The sequence below is a fragment of the Palaemon carinicauda genome, chromosome 37 (genome assembly GCF_036898095.1).
Source record: "Palaemon carinicauda isolate YSFRI2023 chromosome 37, ASM3689809v2, whole genome shotgun sequence".
NCBI lineage: Eukaryota > Metazoa > Arthropoda > Malacostraca > Decapoda > Palaemonidae > Palaemon > Palaemon carinicauda.
In genome coordinates, this window is record NC_090761.1 from 74,563,722 (window position 1) to 74,576,718 (window position 12,997).

General features: G+C 34.7%; 1 long non-coding RNA gene across 1 annotated transcript; it reads right to left on the reverse strand.

Moving 5' to 3' along the window:
- Positions 1-1,514: 1,514 nt before the first annotated feature.
- Positions 1,515-10,238, reverse strand: LOC137629402 (uncharacterized). Its single transcript, XR_011041491.1, has 4 exons — positions 9,423-10,238; positions 7,858-8,002; positions 3,505-3,611; positions 1,515-2,708 (listed from the first exon to the last, which is right to left on the reverse strand). It is a non-coding gene; the product is annotated as an uncharacterized lncRNA (long non-coding RNA).
- Positions 10,239-12,997: the final 2,759 nt, after the last annotated feature.

Consider the following 12,997-nt stretch of genomic DNA (forward strand, 5'->3'; position numbering starts at 1 on the left):
TAACTGAGAGAGAGACTAAAGGAGAGAGAAACTTTAATGGAGAGAGAACTTTAATGGCAAGACTTTAATGGAGAGAGGAACTTTAGTAGATTGAAAATCTTTGATAGTGGGACTTTAGTGGAGAACCTTTAATTGAGAGAGAGACTTAAGGAGAGAGAAACTTTGAGAGAGAAACTTTAATGAAGAGAGGAACTTTAGTAGATTGAAAATCTTTGATAGTGGGACTTTAGTGGAGAACCTTTAATATAGAGAGAGACTAATGGAGAGAGAAACTTTATTAGAGAGAAACTTTAGTGGAGAGAGAAACTGAGAGAGAGACTTTAACGGAGAGAGGAACTTTAGTAGATGGAGAATCTTTGATAGTCGGACTTTAGTGGAGAACCTTTAATTGAGAGAGACACAATGGAGAAACTTTAGTGGAGAGTGAAACTTCAGTGGAGAGTGAAACTTTGAGAAAGAGACTTTAATGGAGAGAGGAACTTTAGTAGATGGAGAATCTTTGATAGTGGGACTTTAGTGGAGAACCTTTAACTGAGAGAGAGAAACTTTATTGGAGAAACTTTAGTGGAAAGAGAAACTTTGAGAGAGAGACTTTAATGGAGAGAGGATATTCAGTAGATGAAAAATCTTTGATAGTGGAACTTCAGTGGAGAACCTTTAATTGAGAGAGAGACTAATGGAGAGAGAAACTTTATTGGAGAGAAACTTTAGTAGATAGAGAGAAACTTTGAGAGAGAGACTTTAATGGAGAGAGGAACTTTAGTAGATGGAGAATCTTTGATAGTGGGACTTTAGTGGAGAACCTTTAACTGAGAGAGAGACTAAAGGAGAGAGAAACTTTAGAGGAGAGAGAGACTAAAGGAGAGAGAAACTTTAGTGGAGAGAGAGACTAAAGGAGAGAGAAACTTTAGTGGAGAGAGAAACTTTAATGGAGAGAGAACTTCAGTGGCAAGACTTTAATGGGGAGAGGAACTTTAGTAGATGGAGAATCTTTGATAGTGGGGCTTTAGTGGAGAACCTTTAATTGAAAGAGACTAATGGAGAGAGAAACTTTAGTGGAGAGAGAAACTTTGAGAGAGAGACTTTAATGGAGAGAGGAACTTTAGTAGATGGAAAATCTTTGATAGTGGGACTTTAGTGGATAACCTTTAATTGAGAGAGAGACTAATGGAAAGAAAAACTTTATTAGAGAGAAACTTTAGTGGAGAGAGAAACTTTGAGAGACTTTAATGGAGAGAGGAACTTTAGTAGATGGAGAATCTTTGATAGTGGGACTTTAGTGGAGAACTTTTAACTTAGAGAGAGACTAAAGGAGAGAGAAACCTTAGTGGAGAAAGAAACTTTAATGGAGAGAGAACTTTAGTGGCAAGACTTTAATGGGGAGAGGAACTTTAGTAGATAGAGAATCTTTGATAGTGGGACTTTAGTGGAGAACCTTTAATTGAGAGAGAGACACTTTAGTGGAGAGAGACACTTTAGTGGAGAGAGAAACTTTGAGAGAGAGATTTTAATGGAGAGAGGAACTTTAGTAGATGGAAAATCTTTGATAGTGGGACTTTAGTGGAGAACCTTTGAGAGAGAGAGACTAATGGCTTTATTAGAGAGAAACTTTAGTGGAGAGAGAAACTTTAAGAGAGAGACTTTAATGGAGACAGGAACTTTAGTAGATGGAGAATCTTTGATAGTGGGACTTTTGTGGAGAACCTTTAATTGAGAGGGAGAAACTTTATTGGAGAACCTTTAGTGGAAAGAGAAACTTTGAGAGAGAGACTTTAATGGAGAGAGGAACTTTAGTAGATGGAGAACCTTTGATAGTGGGACTTCTGTGGAGAACCTTTAATTGAGAGAGAGAAACTAATGGAGAGAGAACTTTAGTAGATGGAGAATCTTTGATAGTGGGACTTTAGTGGAGAACCTTTAATAGAGAGAGACTAATGGAGAACCTTTAATAGAGAGACACTAATGGAGATAGAAACTTTGGTAGAAAGAGGAACCTTAATGGAGAGATAAGCCTTAATGAATAGAAAAACTTAGGTGGAGAAACTTTCATAAAGGGAGATACCTTAATAGTAGCGAGAGAAACCTTAATGGAGAGAAATTTTTGTAGAAAGAAAACCCTTGATGGAGATAGAAACTTTAGTAGAGAGAGAACCCTTAATGGTGAGAAAGTTTAGTAAAAAGGGAAACCCTAATGGAGAGAAAGTTTAGGAAAAGGGAAACCTTAATGGAGAGAAAGTTTAGTAAAATGGGAAACCTTAATGGAAAGAGAAACTTTAGTAGAGAAGAAAACTTAAATTGTGTGAGAGAGAGAGAGAGAGAGAGAGAGAGAGAGAGAGAGAGAGAGAGAGAGAGAGAGAGAGAGAGAGAGAGAGATTGCAGCTTCGTAAACAGGAACCAAAAGTTATCTGCTTCCAAAAATGGACTTGAAACTTTGCTTTTTCTCAGCTGGAAACAGAAGGGGAGGATCTTTTTCAAGAGGACCTGAACCTTTTGACAAAATGTATTTCAGATGACCATAGCAAACTTATTTCTGTCTTAATAAAATCCTAAATGTTTGTTTATAGTCAAATGAGATTAATTTTCATATTGTAGCTTCTATAAGAGTTTATCTCTTCAGTCTTTTTTATTGTAATGAACGGTTTCTCCAATTCATACGACTGGCGTGTGCATCTTCCATATGTTTTATGTCGTCTGCTGTTCTGATGAGCCTGTAAAGAAAAAATAAATATTTGAATAGAAGAGGATGTGTGTTAATCATTTAATGCAATGCATTAATCAACATACATCTACACACATTGATCTTCTTAAATTATGTAAATTATAAACTAAATTAGTTGTGGAAATATTCCTAGTACGTTATTTCTGGAAATTAACAACGTTTTAAGTGTATATTACATCTAGTTTAAGCTATTGATTTGCTAGAAAATGAGCCTAGAATATCGTTTGTAAGAATGTGTCAAATGTGCTATAGTTCGAATAAACATTTTTCATGACTAACATTGTATTGCCGGGCACAAACCCCTTATCTTTTAATGCTAGTTGCAAACAAAATTATTATAAATAACTAAGGTTCCAACTAATTTCGTAAAACATGTATTTTGATTATAGAATAGATGTTGCCTTTGCATACAATTTCCGAATAAGTTTGCAATGAGAACAAGAAACAAGAGATTTTTCTAGCTTAAAAGTAAGATATTTAGCTGTTTTTTTAATCAGGATTTTTCCTTTTAAGAAAGCTAAGATTTGGTCAAAATAGTGAAGATTAAAAGTTTTAACTAAATCCATGAAATCTTATCTGAACAATGCTACAAAACTAAGTTGTCATTCCAAGTGGCAGAGTCTTAATAAGGGGAATTTCACTTTACCACTTTGCTAACTGAACCAGCAAACTTGATTCTAGTACATTAGTCTCTAATGTATAGATTATAACACTGCATAATCCAAATGCTCCTTTTTTTTGGCAAGGTCAGGATGATAAGGGAAATTCATTGCACACTTTCTTACCGTTTATTCAGCAGCAACATATCCCATTCTGAGTTGTCAATAATCCTTAAGATTTTCTTCAAGTTGTCTCTCTGTACATTTGACTATATTGATCACAGCAGCCAGGCCTGTAAAAAGAAAAAAAAAGTTTATTAGTGCTATGCTAGGTGAAAGATAAATTATATTTGGAGGCTCATAAGGTTGATAAATATTTACATAACATTGAGTTAATTCTGTGCCCAATATCAGAGACAAAAGTTATGGTAATGTTAATGATTAGGAACTAGGAAATTCACTGCCTATTGTGAAACAGGTGAAAGGGTTGGATGCAAAGTACTTGTGTAAAGCAAAGATAACTTTGTAAACTCAGCAAGAGGAAGATAAATTAAGAATGAAAAGCAATCAACTAAAAACTGATCATTGCAGCTCTTCTAGGAGAAGGACACTCCAAAATCAAACCACTGTTCTATAGTCTTGGGTAGTGCCATAACCTCTGTACCATAGTCTTCCACTGTCTTGGGTTAAAGTTCTCTTGCTTGATGGTACACTAGGGTACACTATTCTATTTGGTTTCTCTTCCTCTTGTTTTGTTTATATAGGAAATATTTATTTCCACGCTGTTACTGTTCTTAAAATATTTTATTTTTCCTAGTTTGCTTTCCTCACTAGGCTATTTTCCCTGTTGGGGCCCCTGGGCTTATAGCATCCTGCTTTTCCAACTAGGGTTGTAGCTTAGCAAATAATAATAATAATAATAATAATAATAATAATGATAATAATAATAACATACTGGGTATGAGTGAGGGGTCTGGCTTTAAGGATGTATTAACAGAAGTCCAGTGGAACAAGGGTACCCCTTTGTCAGTAGGGTCTGTGTTGTCGTCTTAAGGGGGTACTGGAAATCTCTCATTGGTAAATTAGCAATAGACGGCCATAACAAACTCGTTTTTTTATATATATATATATATCTTATACTGCAGACTTTTAGTTGTTGCAAAAGTGATTCCATCCATGTACCAGATATATACAACAGGCTATTGATTATCAAGTTAAAGAATTACTCAGCGCAAATAATCAAACAGGTGCGACAAACCCGGGTCTGTATAGACTAATTCTAACCATTTATGCCCATCTTTTGGCATTAACAAAACATTAGAATACACTGTTGTGCAGTCTACCATTGACATTGATATTCTCCTATGCCCTAATTAGCGTATGTTATCACTGTAATTACTAAAAGAATGCATCAATGATTAGTTACTTATCAACTCAATGTGGTCATAACCTGATAATTAGTTCCAATGGCATATAAATTATCCTTTTAGCTACAATATATCGCAGCCTCCCTATGCCAGTTAAGCTTCCAGAAAAGGATACCTTGTTATAGGTTACTAAAGTCTATGGAAGAAAATCTGAACATCATAACCACCATTACCTCCAACTATTTGAATTATGGTAATTACATTCTTGCATTACTGTATAGAGGAAAAGGATATTCACTTCTTCCTTAATTCTCTAGTTTAAAATGATTTTAAATATTGAAAGTCGACCAAAATAGAGAGGCATACTTTTCTTGTACTTCCACAGAATTATAAGATTTTTTTATTTTTTTTATTTTTTTTTTTTTTTAGATTTTATCATGTCGTGGATAATTACGTACTACTAGAATTATTTCCCTTGCAGTGGAAACTCGCCAAGTACCTTAATGATTTGAAATTTTGTAATAAGTACTCTAATCAAGTAAGTATGAATACTATACCAATCGAAACAATTCCTTTAGCTTTGAGGGAAACGCATTACTATACAAATCGAAACTATTCCGTTAGCTTTGAATGGAACGAATTAGGTTTAAAGGCCGATCATGAATAGCAGAGGAACGGGTCAGTGGCATTACCTTAGAAATCAGGACAATGTACCCTTTCAAACCAAGCTAGGACAAGGGAGGGCTAGGTAATGGCTGCTGATGACTCAGCATGTAGACCTCAAGGCTCCCCAACCCCCCCCCTATCCTTAGCTCACTAGGATGGTAAGGTTGCAGACACTAAATGAAATAACAAAATTGAGCGGGACTCGAACCCCCGTCTGGCAATCACCAGGCAGAGACGTTACCAATAAGGCCACAACAACCCCTTATAGGAATAATAGTTCAATTAAACGAATGCAGTCTCTTACAAAACATTGCAAATATCTGAGAGAGCAAATTTCGCAGTGGGCTCAACCTTTTAGTACTTCCACATTATGAAATATCTATTCTATGAGGCAAGGTGCATCATTGCTCCAGACGTTAAAAAAAAAAAAAACTTTTATACACTAGAGTTATATACCATTAAATACGCACCAGGAAAAATGAACAGAATCGACTGATACATCAGTCCATGCCATGAAAAGTAAATGTCTCATAAAATTCACTAAAATGGCTTCAAAATATAGTATTTAGGGAACAAATTACAGATTTGGAAATACACAGCATGAACATTTGGCTCAAACTTACTGACAAACGTAAACCAGGTGGAAACCAAAACACACTAGTGCCTTCTTATATGGACAGAATAGTTGAGGTAGGGATAAGAAAATCACACTTTAAAACAGGTCCACTAAGCTTCTAGAATATTCTCATACATAAATCCAAAGGTAATTGTTAAAGGAATAAAATCTTTAAACCTTTGCCTAGCAATAATCTATCGTACTGCCCAGAGGATTTGATGGTATCTTTGTTGAGTGAGGGCAAGATACACATACTAGCTAAGAAAAGTGATATTAGCTCAGACTCTTGATAGTGGAGGCTTAATTTACGAACCAAGAATTCATCTACAGATGTATCTTATGAAGGGGACCTTTCTACCGACATACAAAACTCTTCTTCTTGCACAAATTTAGTGAACCTAAATTCAAGAAAACATGAGATTTGACAGTGTTGTGTTTTCTGCACACAAGTTGTCATGTAATTGTCAAACTGAGAGAGAGAGAGAGAGAGAGAGAGAGAGAGAGAGAGAGAGGTGTTTGTGGTGATAGAGAGGAAACACAAGCGTGTGGTGATAGAGAGGAAACACGAGCGTGTGGTGAGAGAGAGGAAACACAAGCGTGTGGTGAGAGAGGGAAACACAAGCGTGTGGTGAGAGAGAGGAAAGAGAAGAGAGTGGAGAGAGAGAGAGAGAGAGAGAGAGAGAGAGAGAGTAATTTCTCAAGATTAATTCCGTTTCCCTTATTACCCAATTTAGAGCTACTTTATATTAGCAATTAATTGGGGATCATATTATTCCCCAACGATCAAAGAAAGTCTTTAACAAGGGCAGTTCAACTAGTCACGTTGACACAACAAAACCCACCCACAATTTTTCCTTACGAAGACCTAATCACCAAAGCTCTTTTAGTACAGGGATATATCAAGAATATCTACCTCAAAATACTAATGATGAATCTAAATCTTTTATCTTATTTGTATAATTATTTTATAAAATCAATTATCATACGCATAAGATCCATGTTTTTTCATATGTTTTTATAAAAACGAATATTTCAACTTCATGTAGTTTAATTTGTTCTTTTTAAATTCTAACAAATGGAAACAGGATATGAGCCTCTGATTTCTCGATGCTGCTCATATCATTAGATCAACACCTATATCTTAAATCTTAAAAATGAAAGTTTAGTGAATTCTTAAGGCAATTTAGCATTTCATACACTGGTTGCAAATGTACAGTATTAATAGCTACAATACCAAATAACCTTTGATGTGACTGCATAAGAAAAATTCTGAATGAAATCACTAGATTCAACAGAAAATTGACCATTCATGGAAAGTTTATTACAACAAATTAATACTTCTAATACCATGTAGCACTGACCACTAAAATAATTTAAAGTTTCCTCTTATATAAACAAATCAAAGTTATAGGAACCTTCTTTTGCAGAAAATTGCAACCACAGTACTAACTAGAGGGGCACTCAGTAGAGCGCAGACCTCCGCCACAGCAACCTATTTATCGACCTTTTGCTCGACCTTGACCTTTGCATGTATTAATTGGCGTCGATTTTCATACACTCAAATAGCAACAAAGTTTGAAGTCTCTGTGACAATGATGTTCAAACTTATGGCAGATTACGTGAATTGGACATTTTGCTTGACAGTGACCTTGACCCTCTAAGATTTAATAATTTTCTGTTTTTGACTAGTTAATCCATGCAGGGTTCATTACTCTACGATTAAAATTGTGCTCAAGAAACAGATCACAAACAAACAGGGGCAAAAACATAACCTCCTTCCAACTTTGTTGCCGGAGGTAATGATATGTAGGAAATAAGTCCCTTAAAGATTAGTTACTGACAAATCTTAGCAAATAAGATTTGACACTTTATTGTTGTTTTATAACTTACCATATTGCTTGAGGTGAACTAGTTGTGGAAGGGCCCATTTGTGAAGAGTCCCTTTTTGAAGGGTCCATTTGTGAAGTGTCCTGCATCATTGGAATACTTCGATTCCCAACTTCTCGAAGCTTTTTATTGGTTATTAACCAGTTACCTGAAAAAGTTTAAACATTAATTTGTTGAATCTAGATAAGTACATTTATGAATTTTCTTTGATGTATTTATTTAACTAAGACTCCAGACGACGATTTAGAGCATATTAGCCAGATGGATAAGTTACTGAACAATAATCAAAGAAGGAATATTGGATCAACATTATTCTATTCAATATATTAAATGTTATGATTAAACGTGATTCTTTAATAGATGCATTTACTTCACATGAAAAGGCAATTAACATATTCACTAGTTTGGTATAACAAGCTGTGTCCAAACTCGGATGGATTATTGATAATTTTCTTAGATTTTTTTTTTTTTGACAAACAAGGGTTATAACAAACATTTATCTAGGACACATTACAAAGCTTGACAAGTTAAAAAAAACAAAAAATAAAAAAGGCTGACTTTTAGAATCAAACATTTCTACAGCACACAATAACTTATCAAAAGTATACTTGGATGGATGCTTTAGCATTATACTTCTGGCCCCTTTATAGCTATACAACCTTGTCTTATTCCCATCTTGGCTTCCAACAAGCCTTCAATATCAACATTGTCCAAGCCTGGATAAAAGCTATCTACATTCATATTGATTCTTTGCTTGTTAATGGGTTACGGCCTGCCAGCACAAGAGCCCTGTCTCACATAAGGTGGGGAGTAATTGATCATGCTAATGTAACTTAGGGACAAAAGTTAAAAGCTTTTGGAGGCATCAAAGTTAATGTAACTCAAGGGGTGTCAAAGTTAATATAACTTAAGGGATGTCAAAGTTAATGTAACTCAAGGGGTGTCAAAGTTAATATAACTTAAGGGATGTCAAAGTTAATGTAACTAGAGGTACTTCCTAATGTATCATAGGAGGCATAAAAGTTTATGTAACTTAGGAGGCGTAAAAGCTAATTTAACTTAGGGGGCGTAGAACAATGTGACTTAGGGTGCGTAAAACAATGTGACAGGGTGCGTAAAACAATGAGACTTAAGGGGCGTAAAACAATGTGACTTAGGGGGCGTAAAACAATGTGACCTAGGGGGCGTAAAACAATGTGACTTAGGGGCCTAAAACAATGTGACTTAGGGGGCGTAAAAGTTAACGTAACTTAGGGGGCGTAAAACTTATTGTAACTTCAGGGGTGTAAAAATAAGTGTACCTCAGGGGGTATAAAAGTTAAGGTAAGTTGGGGTATAAAAGTTATTGTAACTTGGGGTATAAAAGTTAATGTAACTAAACTGGCATACAGTTTAATGTAACTTGGGGGTCTAAAATGTAATGTAACTTGTGAGTGTAAAAGTTAAATGTAAATTAGAGGGTATAAAAGTTACTGGAACTTAGGGGTCATAAATGTTATTTTAACTTAGGGAGTGTAAAAATTGTTTCTTTTTTCAGATGGAAAATAAATAAAACCTAAAAAACTTACCTCGACATTAACTTTTCCATCTTGTTGGTGAAGTGAGATTCGAGACATTGACAGACACTTGCATCCAAATTAATTTCATTTCGATACATCTACAGTATATACAAAGACGATTCGATACAACCCAAGGATTATTATTATTATTATTATTATTATTATTATTATTAATTAGCTGGAACTAATTGGAGTATCAAAAAAGTGAAGACAATTGAAAAATAAAATGATTTATTTATTTAAAAACTTTTTATCAAAATCATTTAAGTTATATTAATAGACATTAATTACCGTTAAATTAAAGATGTTTAAAACTAGTACAGAATTTATAGCTAATTCAGATATCTACTTTACCAACATGCTCTATTTGATAATTCTTTCAATTTATTTTTTTGAAAAATAATTTCTTAGTTAAAATCTTAATTTGATCTTAATTATACTAATTTCCAGATATTAATTTACTATAGATATTTCGCAATAACACAAGAACTGGTAAAAATAACTAAAAAGTTGCCATAAAAAAATTTACAATTTGTTCAAAACAATGACTGAATTAAACCTCGTAATAATATCAACTATTTAAAGGATATAAAATTTACTTATTAAAAGCATAAGCTAACTAACTTAAATGCACTCTTTGAATTTAACGTTCTGAAAAAAAAAAGAAGCACGCGAAGTATAGTGAATGGTGAAAAAAATATCTTTCAATAGGGGTAATTTAACATTTACTGCTCGAGTTACCTTGAGTTGTATTGAATTAACTTAATGAGATGTATTGAAATTACTTTAATTGTAACAACTGCATAGTTCTTGATGCGATGCCCTTTCTGAAAGGAAGATTAATCTGTATTAATTACTTGCTACAAACAAATGTTCCAAGCAATACAAACTTAATTTTAATTTTACTTGATTTAAGGCCCGTTTTCCTTGCATCACACAATGAAATCCTAAGAAATCTGTTTGTATTACAGCGTATTCTGCGTTCATAGCCAAATCCACATGATCAATTCATTTAGAAAACAAGAAAATCTTCAGTTGCAAGTCTTAATACTTTTAGTCTTTCAAATATACAGGACTCCATTCTTGTTAATACAATTGCATACCACGTTAAATCTCCTAACCTTAATTTCTCCTGTCTAAAGCCCTTGAAATTTGATAATACAACTCCTCAACATATCTATTTTAATAAGGTATGAATAGTGAAGTAACCTCTTCAGGTAATGTATAGATATTAAGATGTTTTACTTAATAAATCCAAATCTAACGACCATTGCAGTGAGAGGACACACTAAATGGGGAGGGGTGGATGGGGGTATTAAAACCAAGCTCCTCCCCCTAGTACAGACGTACATTTGCTACACCACCTGTGCTAAGGTCGACAGTCAATCAGAACTCATTCTGAATGAAATTTATCATAAATTTCTATTATTTCACTTTTATTACTAGCTAAGCTACAACCCTAGTCGGAAAAGCATGATGCCTTGTGCGTAAGGGATCCAACATGGAAAAATAGCCCACTGAAGAAAGTAAATAAACGGATGCTTTATGCCCAAGGGCTCCAACATGGAAAAATAACCCAGTGAAAAAAGTAGAACTACGAAAGTTATAACAATTAAAATGAAATATTTAAGAACAGTAACAACATTAAGATATATTTTTCATATATAAACTATAAAAAAAGAGACATGTTAGCCTGTTCAACATAAAAATATTACTTGCAAGTTTAAACTTTTTATGCTAATAAAAAATCTAGGTGAAACAAATCAAATGAATACAGAATTAGAATCATATCGCAGATTTAAAACCATCGAGTTTCTGAAAATTATTCCCCGGTAGTCAAACTGTGCAAGGGTATTTTACAGCAGTCAATGGAGAACTCGTGCCGTAGTGTACGCTATGAGCAATTCTTTAAAAAACAAAACGACAATAGCAATAAAACCACGATTATTGCATAAGTAGCAATTCGTTTAAGATTTCTGTTTGTCTAAATACATCGACTTAACCTCAAAATTACTTAAAATATAATTCCTAGAATACCATAAACTTGTGCATACTGCCAATGTGCACGTCACTTCATATTAATATTAATAAGTTCACTAACTCACTAAATCTTTCCGACTTAGGATACCGTAATATATACTATATAAGCTGTTAACAGATGTCCTTTTTAATAGCCATTACCAAATCCGTAATTCCTTCCTGGCAAAATATCACCCACGATTAAAATACACATACTGGCCTATATGAAAACAATTATCTGTAGAATAATTATATTGTAGGGAGCACACTTTTTAAGACTACTGTTTATGTATACCACGAGATGAACAATCCTATTTTACTGACCTTAAACGCCGAATCGTAACAGAAACTTGTATTTACATAGGATCAATGATTGATTTTCAAATCACACCGAATCAAATAGCGCACACTTCCATTCACAAATCAAGTATAATCAGTCTTGTGCCCAGCTTATCTACACTAACTTACATTAAGGGTCATTCCTTCACAATGAAAAAACACTTTGTTACTCAAATACTTCAACACAAAATCAAATTAAAGACTAACTTTACATTCAAGTTCAGGTAATGAGATTATCACCACTGGCCTCTTTCTAAAAGGAAACGGAAAACACCTTTAGACAGCCGGTAGCCGATAGGCCGGCTTCCCTGCTAAACTGGACTAAACCACCCATACTTTCAGTGAGGTGTTACGTCATTATTACGTCAATGTTACGTCATAACATCGTGTCAATGATAGTATTTATGATCATAAATACTGAACATTTATGAAAATATATGGATTTGGGGTTGAATAAACGTAGTGTGATAAAAAATGATTATAATTTCGAATGAGAGAGAGAGAGAGAGAGAGAGAGAGAGAGAGAGAGTTGAAAAGTACGCAAATGGAGGGACAGAGTTGAAGAGTACGTAGAGAGAGAGAGAGAGAGAGAGAGAGAGAGAGAGTTGAAAAGTACGTAAATAGAGAGAGAGAGTTGAAAAGTACGTAAATGGAGGGGACAGAGTTGAAAAATACGGAGATGAGAGAGAGAGAGAGAGAGAGAGAGAGAGAGAGAGTTGAAAAGTACGTAAATGGAGGGACAGTTGAAAAGACGCAGAGAGAGAGAGAGAGAGAGAGAGAGAGAGATACTTGAGTAGAGGAAACAAATGTGTGGAGAGAGAGAGAGAGAGAGGAGAGAGAGAGAGAGAGTACGTAAATGGAAGGACAGTTGAATAATACGTAGAGAGAGAGAGAGAGAGAGAGAGAGACTTAAGTAGAGGAAACAAATGTGTCGAGAGAGAGAGAGAGAGAGAGAGAGAGACTTGAGTAGAGGAAACAAATGTGTGGAGAGAGACTTGAGTAGAGAAACAACATGTGTGGAGAGAGAGAGGAGAGAGAGAGAGAGAGAGAGAGACTACGTACATGGAAGGACAGTTCAAAATACGTAGAGAGAGAGAGAGAGAGACTTGAGTAGAGGAAGCAAATGTGGAGAGAGAGAGAGAGAGAGAGAGAGAGAGACTACGTAAATGGAGCGACAGTTGAAAAATACGTTAGAGAGAGAGAGAGAGAGAGAGAGAGAGACGAGT